The 9266-nt window shown below is 30.3% G+C and overlaps 1 protein-coding gene and 1 long non-coding RNA gene across 5 annotated transcripts in view; one reads left to right on the top strand and one right to left on the bottom strand.

The window, feature by feature from the left end:
* Positions 1-9266, top strand: part of LOC134531681 (cholinephosphotransferase 1) — a 127878-nt gene that overhangs the window by 104765 nt on the left and 13847 nt on the right. The gene's annotated exons all lie outside the window — the stretch shown is intronic.
* The window catches only part of LOC134531683 (uncharacterized), a 43505-nt gene that overhangs the window by 13252 nt on the left and 20987 nt on the right, over positions 1-9266 (bottom strand). The gene's annotated exons all lie outside the window — the stretch shown is intronic.

Here is a 9266-nt window from a genome sequence, read left to right on the forward strand (position 1 = left end):
GGTAGTAAATCTGTCCAGTTCTGAATGCACAGTCATTAGTAGTCACTATGTCTCTGTTAGCTAATGAATATTATGTGCCAAGTAGTCACTAAAATAGTTTTACAAATTTTTTTTAGTGTGGAAAATACAACTCTAAATAATTTATTTGGAAACATATTATTACGAAAACTCAATTTTTTTAAAACTACTTGCTTTTTTTGATTTGTAAGACTATTTTATTTTTTAAAAAATTATATTGGTACTATTTTTCTTAGAATATCTTTGCAAGATGTTGATATAACTTTTGAAAACCACACAGGACTATTTTTCAAATGCTTTTTAATATAGGTTTATCCAATTACTATAAAGAAACTGTATGTATTTAGGTTTTTAATTGGCAAAAATAATTGGTTGCATATTTTTTATCTAGAAAATTGGTAAATGCATTTGGTAATGTCTCATTACATTTTAGTCAGGTTAAGTTTAGTTTGCCTTCGTAAAATTTCATTATCTGTAAATTTTTGGTAACTGACTTAATCATCTTATTTGGAATAAATCTTATCATCTCTTTTCTTTTTTAATGTAAGCTGTCAGTGTCTCTCATTTTATTTAAAATTGAAAAAAGTTTTAATTTTTTTGAAATCATTTTATCCAAAACTGAATTTTTATAGCAAAATTCAAATTTAAATTGTCCCTCCATGGTATAAAAGTCAAACATCCCAGTGGTTTTAATAACAGTAATAATATTTGAACTCATTGTTTTTATGTACTACATTAATTTTAAACCATACTGCCACCATTGTATTTGTTACCTGCACTGATAGTGTTTGCTTCATTGTGTTTTTATCAGTACTAGTCTGATATGCACTGTTGTACCGTGCAAACTAATTTTTCTGGAATATATTTGCTGGTGTGCCAAATATTAGCTTAGTTAATTTATTCTGATTTTGTACCTGTAGCAGACCTTTTTTTTCTAACAAAATGTTAAAGTTATATTCTAGTTGTTTTAAAATAGATTTTCATTTCATTGCAACTCCTTTTTTTACATGAGCAAACTTTTACATTGCATACATTCTTAGCATGTTTGTTGATTCGTATTGTGTGATTTTGGCATTTTCCCTTCAGAAAACATTTTGTCTATAGTTATGTTCAGATCGTAACAGAATGGGGTTTAATTTTTTCTGATATCTGTAGAGAAGGCCAGAGACTCAAGTACCGTGTTTTCTCGCAAAATCTTCGCACATTTATTCTAAAATCAAGTTTGAAAAGTAGGGATGCAACGATTATGCGTAAAAAAATAATTTTGTTACGTAAAGTTAATCATAAAAACAAAACCCGTTCAGGGAAAGTACGTTTATTTAATAAAAAGTGGAGTATAGAATAGCATGCCAAACAATCTATGTTAATAATTCCGTAAACAAAAACCTTTCTTCAACTTCAAATAGAAAAACCAAAACTCTAACACGAATGCAAGCCACTTGAATCTGACGTGAACTAACATGCCGTAGTACACACTTGCCATGAAAGAATGCGGTCATCAAATGTAGTTAACTCGGCATTCGACAGAGAGCGCACGTTGCATCCAATCGACGAGATATCAATATTCGACTACGTGTGCGCTCTCTATACGGGAAGCAACATAACCAAACATGAATGATGCGCTGGTTACATTTTTATAAGCGGTACGCCGTGGCAACGCAGACGATCAGATAAAGGAAATAACGTTTAAAAAGTCTTTTAAAAAAATGTACACGTCGGACAACTTTGTATTTCCGTTAATTAAATAAGTAAGTGGTAATGACCGAATAAATATTAGATTTATACTTTAAAATACATCATTTTATACGGAAAAGATACCTACACAAAGCGCTCTGCATCTACTAGCGGGACCAAAAACATGATGCAAGTTTACGTGAGAAGATTTTTTATCCCAATTTTACTGCCTAAAATATCGGTGCGACGATTATGCGAGTGCGACAATTATGAGATAAAAGAGGGTAAGTAGTATCTACTTGTCTCAAGAATTCATAATACTAGACATGACAAGACTTGACAGTACCTTTCTTATTGACACATGCAATGAGCACATAATCAATCACCTACAACTATTTTTCAAACACTTAACAGTGAAAACTCATTTTTATGTTGTCGCTATTTATACAGAGTTATTAAATTACAGCTTATTTTACATTATTACACTACTTTAAAAATATTTTACACCACCACTATTTATGTTTAAAATTACTGGAAACCAATGTCACTTAAGAATGAAAAGCTTGGGGTACATCATAGATTACAACCAGGAAACCAACTTTGATGAGAATATTTTTATGTCTCAGTGTACCTTTTTTTATACTGTGTCAGTTGGTGGTAGTATCGATGTTCACAAACGTATCAAAACAGAAGGGATACATTTTGTATCTTAATATATTTTATTATCTGGTGAAAATGTGGGGGGATTTATTTTGTTTATAAAAGATACTATGTATTTTTTTTACATCTAGTTTTTTTCCTACTTTTTAGAAGAAAAAATAACATGGGATGTTTAAAATGCCTTTGTATTTTTTGAAGTGGGGAAAATTGTTGTTAACCACAAAATAACATAAGAAAAGGAAAAAAAAAAATGTACAGTTTTAACATTCTCCCCATTGATTGCACTTTTCATTTCAGTAATGTTATCAATTTATGCACAGATTTTTAACACTTCCTTTGAATTGCATAGAAATAGTAAAATAGTTATATTATAGGTCTGTAAAAGTAATTTTACTGCATAATCCTAAGTACTTTCGCATAGTGAATAAAAATATGATCTGTATTAGTGAATTTCTGCATGCTGTATTTAATTTTACCCAACTAGTTTTGTACTACTATGTATAATCCATTCTTATACTCTTCATTTTATTACATCTCAAAGAAAAACTTCTGCAACTATTCATTTTTAAGTACTAACTAAAAAATTATCAAGTCTGGACTTGAAGGTATTATTACTGAATTTATTTTGACTCAACTCTGAAATTCCCAAGCATAGTTTCTTTTGCTGTTAATATGTTTAACTCTTCAATTGATGCATCTGATTACGAGGAGCTGAAAAATTACCGTAATAATTTATAATTGGGCATCTGTTATTGTGGGTTTAGCATTTTCAATTAAACTTATTTTAAAACTTCATATTGCAATCTAATGGTTGAAAACTAAATATACCTACATAAACTTAAATACCTACAAATAACATACTATTTCAGTTTTCTACAAAAATATCTATTTGTTCATGCCTTTCTAGATTAAACCAACAAAAAATTTCAAAATGATTATTATACTTTAATAATTGATAGTGCAATGTACTAGCAAATATTAGGTCACAGGTTGAAATTATAGTGTCTAATTCACAAATAAACTTGATTAATTTGTTTGGGATTATATTTTGAAGTTATCTCAGATGCATATAACTTGACTGCATTGCAAAGACATGATTGTATCATGAAGCATGTTGGTCATCACACCTTGTTTATGGAGAACGATAACCAGAAAATCACCACATGGATCAGGTGTAACATTTCATTTGGGGTACATGTAGTACTGCTTTGGTCAATGCTGTGATTTACTTCACACTTCCACTAAAGCACTATACACCTTTCGCCTGAGAAACAAGAGAAAATCTGCAACAAAAATGGGGACATTTTGTGTTTGTGTAATAACCGAAGTACTGATACATCGTGACAAAAATGCATTAAAATAATCTAAATGTACATGAGAATTTTTTCCAGCTAAGCTACAAAGTTTGATAAAAGGTGAGGTCGCTGAATGTCTACAAGACAGGGTTGTTGCTTTCTAGTATGAAATGATACCTAAGCAACAAATTTTGTAACACAATTTCATAAACTTCCAAAATACATGAAGCAGTTATGTGGTATTTTATAAAGAATATTTTACAAATGTATGACATTTTGAAGTAATTTAGCTAAAAAAAAAAAAAAATAGTGTTTAGTTAAAAAATTATCGAAAATAGCATTTATAGTATAATTAGCAACAAAAAAAACACCTTTGGCAAGATGCTAATTTTTCCAGTGTCTATCTATAACACTCCACATTAAAGCTGATCAGTCACGTAATCAGCACACCCACATCAGTACTGTCAATGTTTATGCTGCCTTATTGCCTCTCAGCCCCTGTTATGAACAGTGCGGAATGATTTGTGGACGCTCCCCAGCATTTCAGGTCCATTTCTGTAAAACGTGCTACACTTTTGCAATGCAGTCTGTGGAGGTGGATGCATTCAGAGTAGCTGCACAGATAAGGACAGTGCATGAATGTGAATGCACCAGTAATTAGAGCTTATATACTTGTTGATTGCCTCTTTGTTAGGATGCATTCAATCATGGCATGCAGGTAATAATTTGCTCATGTTAAAAACATTCATCATTATTCATTGCTTATCTTCATTGTGAATGGTACATTGCTTATCTTCATTGTGAATGGTATATTGCTGTAGTGGTTTTAATGTTGCTGAATAGTTTTGGGTTTGAAGTTGTGGTTTGGATGCAAAGTCTACCTTGAGTTGTTTTATTGTTCCAAGATAATGTATTTACCTGACACTAAAACATAGAACTGTTGTAGTTAAATTGGTTTTAACTGTGGTTATGCAAAATCACATTAGTGCTTTAATAATATTTTTAGTGATACTTTGCCTGTAACTTATTGGTTATTTTAGAATATTGTTGCCCTATAATTTTTTTTCTGTACGTGTTAAAAATTATGTACGAATCTCTCTTACCCATACTTAACTTGTCAAGTGCTCTACCAGTTATTTATGCTGTTTTAAACTTTGTAGTTGTTTATAGTAAAACGTAGTATCCTTAAAAACTTCATACAAAAATTAGAAATTATAAAAAAAGTTTAAATACGTAGTAATTTGAATAAGTGTTGGCTTGTGTTTAATTGCTAGCATGTAACTTGTGATTATAAATATTAATGTATAGTAAATTCTACAGAGTAAGTGCTGATTCAATAAAACTACTTACTAGTACTTACTGGAGATCTTGTAAATTGTGTGACGAAAAAATGTCAAAACTATTTTTGATGGTGTTATATATGTAGTTTGTATTTGTGCTAAATAGTGATGATAGCGCTAGTTAATTAAAATATTATTTTTGAATATATTAATAAATTTAGAGCAATATATCTATAAGTATATTGTATTCTGTTTAAAAAGGTATAATAATTGGTCCTTAACATTAATTTTTTATTTATTTAATAATTAAGGTGTGGCATTGTAGAAATGTAGCTGTACATTCGTGCAGATGATTTCATAGTTTATAATGAGTTGAATCTGTCTCATATTTTTAGATAGTCCTATTAAAAAAATGATTGAAGAAAATTTTGTGTCCTTATAATTTGTTACCACTGCTTGTTATATTTATAACTGCTGCATAAATAATGAAGAAAAGTCTTGAGAAAAAGGCTGAAGACAAAACAATCAGTTTTCTTAAAACAAGCTACGGTATTAATTTTTAAAAAAAAATTTGTAACTATTTTATAAGGGTATTAGTGGTTGAACAGTTGGTCTTAAAAGAAGTGTGGTTTGTTTTATTCTTATTTTTTAAAAAAAATTGGTGGTCTGGAGTTTTTATTGAAGCTAACTTGTTTCGTAAATTTCAGTGGAGAATTTTATGCTTCTGCCTTTTGGTACGAAAGTGTGATGGAATTATCTTTTTTTGTGAAGAATATTTATTTATCCCTTCATAAATTATCATTCAAATATATTTGGTAAAATGATGACTGTTGAATGTGAGACTATCAAAAGAAAAAGGTTTTGTGTAGACTTAAACAGCTTCCACGTATTTTACAAAACATATAAGTAAAAAAATACAGGTAAGTTTTGTGATAAAATGATGCTATGAAAGCAGATGAGGTTACAGTTTGTTTCTGGCTGTAATTTTATTTTTATTTTTAAAATTGTCTTGTGCAAAAGAAAATAAGCTGGTGGCAAAAATGATTACCTTTGTCGTATCATTTCACTCTACCAGTGTGTGATATTGGATATTTATATGTCCCATTGGTTTTTTAGGTTAAAAAGCTGACTACAGGTGCTTTTTGGAATTAAAGTTTATTCTATATTGTACTATGTTAAGCTCCCCAAAAAAATTTTTTTTGCATGTTTGAAGTTTTAATGTTTTATAAAAATAAAGATAAACCTGCAGCACTTTTACTTAGGTATGTTGTTATACTTTTGTCAGTAATATGTTCAGATTCACACTACTTGGTCACATCCATCCTCAATAAATAAATAGCATTCAAGGTTACTCATTGCAATAAAAAAATATAATAAATTGAAAATGCAGGTATAAATTTTTTTCACAAGGGTTATGTTTATTGGCATTTTATGTAATTGAATTTTTATATATTTTTTCCTTTCCTGTATCATAGTACAACAAAGTAAATATCTGATAGTGTATTAATGCAACACCATGTGACATACCCAGCTTGTTTGTTTACATTATTTTATTATTTATCAGTGACAATGTGACCAGTGAAGTAAAGTGCTAAACTTTAATTCATAATAAAGTAAAGGTTCTTTAAATCTGCACATGTAGGACCACAGCAAAGTCAGATTAGAGCTTGTGACAGATCGTAAAATGTCAGAGTAGTTTAAAGGGGATTAGTAGTACCAAGGCAGAAAATTAATGCAGTACAATTATATTTATAAGAAGTAGTAACAAAATCTGTGTCGTAAGAAAAACTACACATGAGTCTTACTGTTCAAAAGAAATCTCTTATGACATAGCGTCCATCAACAAACGTCCTAATCCGTGAAAAAAATCGGATTGGGAGTGCCTGGATAAGTGCCGAAATTATGAGTTGCGAAAGTAAGCAAAAGTATGAGAAAGTATGTAAACATTTACAAAGGATTTGAAAGTATATGAAATCATATGCTGCTGCTGCCATCAGTAACCCTGCACCATTGAGCAATCACTCACCTGCTATCTCTCTCTCTTTCTTTTCCCCCTTCATGGCAGCATTACAAAGTAATGCAAACATTAAACTCGAGAACCTTGTATAAGAAGTACAACTTAAAAATAGTACTCATTTGCTCCCAATTTAAATGTGACACTCTACTGTATACACTTGCCTTAAAATTCAACCCATTTGTTTACGTATATTCAACATTTTTTTAATTAAATTTTATGCAGCTAAGGACAAGAGATTTGTGGAAGGTCTTATTTACTAGCACTTAGTGAACCATATTGGCGAATGTTTTTTTCTTCTAATCATAAGCATATTGTGCATTCATTGTAAGGTTAATCATTTAATGCACTTAATTATGTATCATTTTGCCTGTAATGCATTTAGCTGTTAAAATTTTAATACACCATTTATTACTAAAGTCTTGGTTTCTTTTTAAATCGTTAGACATGGTTGCATCAAGTGTTGGGCAATGATGTGTTGGAAGGAGACTCTGTACGTTTCAAGTTACAGAGTATAAGTAAGGCTTGTATAAATTATTTATATCTTAAATGTGAATCGTTGATGATGATGAGAAGGTGTTTGTCGGCGTAGAGGCTGGGTAGATGGCCTTAGCGTGGCTGGATGGTGGTTCGTTTGTGCTGTTGAAGGATCAATACAAAAATTAGTCCTGGAACTATGAAGAAAATATTTCGTTAGTGAAAACTCCTAGACTTGGCTGGGATATGAACCTGGGACTCTTGGCTTTAACCACTGGGCCAGCAGGTCATACTATAATTGTTATTTACTGGTAGAGTGCCATAGGAACTCGTGAAAGAAAGTTAAAATAATGGTCTCCAACATCTGAATTTTGCTGTAAATTTTTCTGTGGCAATATGAGTTATTTGTCACTGATATGGCCATGACTGGAAAAATAAAAGATGATATCTAAGTTGCTTTGTTAACCTGTACTAGTGTTCTTGGTAGGATTTTAGGACCATGCTGCATTTTACTTGCAACACACATAGTACACAAAGTCAATGTAAGTTAGAATTTCAGTAATACACTACATTGTTTTTTGTTTTTTTTTAACCTGGAGATGGTTGTTCAAAATATGCAACACCTACTCCCATAGTTTCAATTTAGTTTTTGAACTAATCAATTCTGGGGTTTTTAAAACTTTTTCCAGGTCAATGAACTTATCTACTGGTGAGGAATGTTTTCAAAGTGAGGCTAGATTATTGCCATTAATTTGTATAAACAATCCTTTTCCTCAGAAGGAAAAGTAAGTGCACAAAATGGTAACATTCTACATGATAGGCTCAATAGTTACTTGTTAAAATTCAAATCTTCCAAATAGTAGAGTTTCAAGGATTCGATTGGATCCATTTCTAACATTCTTTTCGTGTCAAAAATGTTCTCGGAAATGCTAACCAAAAATTTCTTTGATAGCTATTTTAGAGATTAATAATGAAATGGTACTTTTTAACTACATAATGCTAATGCGGAATTTCTCTTCCTCAAATATTTTTCCCTTCCAATCTTTTGCCTCAAATATTACATTTTTTGAATACTGAGGATTTGACTGGCCCAGTGCTAATTGTTAAATGTTAATTTCACTATCAAACATTTCATTAACAGTATAGCATAGGAAACATTTCACCCTATGTAAGCCTGAACTACGTTCATTTAATTTAATTTTAATTCATTTTGGAGTGTACCTTTGTGTCTTAATGCATGTCTAGCTTGTAATTTTGACCGTTTAAATATCATTTTATTACTATGTGTTACCATATCTATAAAAAACCAACACGCTCAATTGTCAGGCACGTCTTATTTTGCTGAGTCGTGAACATATTTTATTTTTACATTAATTAGTGTTTGCGTTAAATATTTAACCTACAAACTTTTCTACTCAAATATTGCTGTTGCAGTATTATAAATTATATTTTCTTTTAAACAGGTGAAAGGCAGCCTTTTTTGAGCACTGATCTTAACTAAAAAAAAATTTTTGTGCAAGACACTTATAAACATTTTTTCTTGCAACCATGTTGGTAAAATAATCCATTTTAAATCAATTTTTTGTTAGAGGGTTCAAGTGTTTTCAAATTTGGTTATTTATTAACTTATGTAAAAAATAAAATGTGCCACAAGCATAACCCTTGCATAAGTAAAGACTATGTAAAATTAGGATTATTTAAAAAAAAATTGTTGCCTATTTGAAGTGAAAATTTTTGTACTCTGGTATACAGAAGTATTAAAACTTAAAAATGTTTGATACTCATAGTGTAGATATATGTGGCCTGGTAAACATTATTGGTATTTTTGTAAAGACTACATATATAAAA

Source organism: Bacillus rossius, chromosome 5 (genome assembly GCF_032445375.1).
Source record: "Bacillus rossius redtenbacheri isolate Brsri chromosome 5, Brsri_v3, whole genome shotgun sequence".
In the NCBI taxonomy this organism is placed as follows: Eukaryota; Metazoa; Arthropoda; class Insecta; order Phasmatodea; family Bacillidae; genus Bacillus; species Bacillus rossius.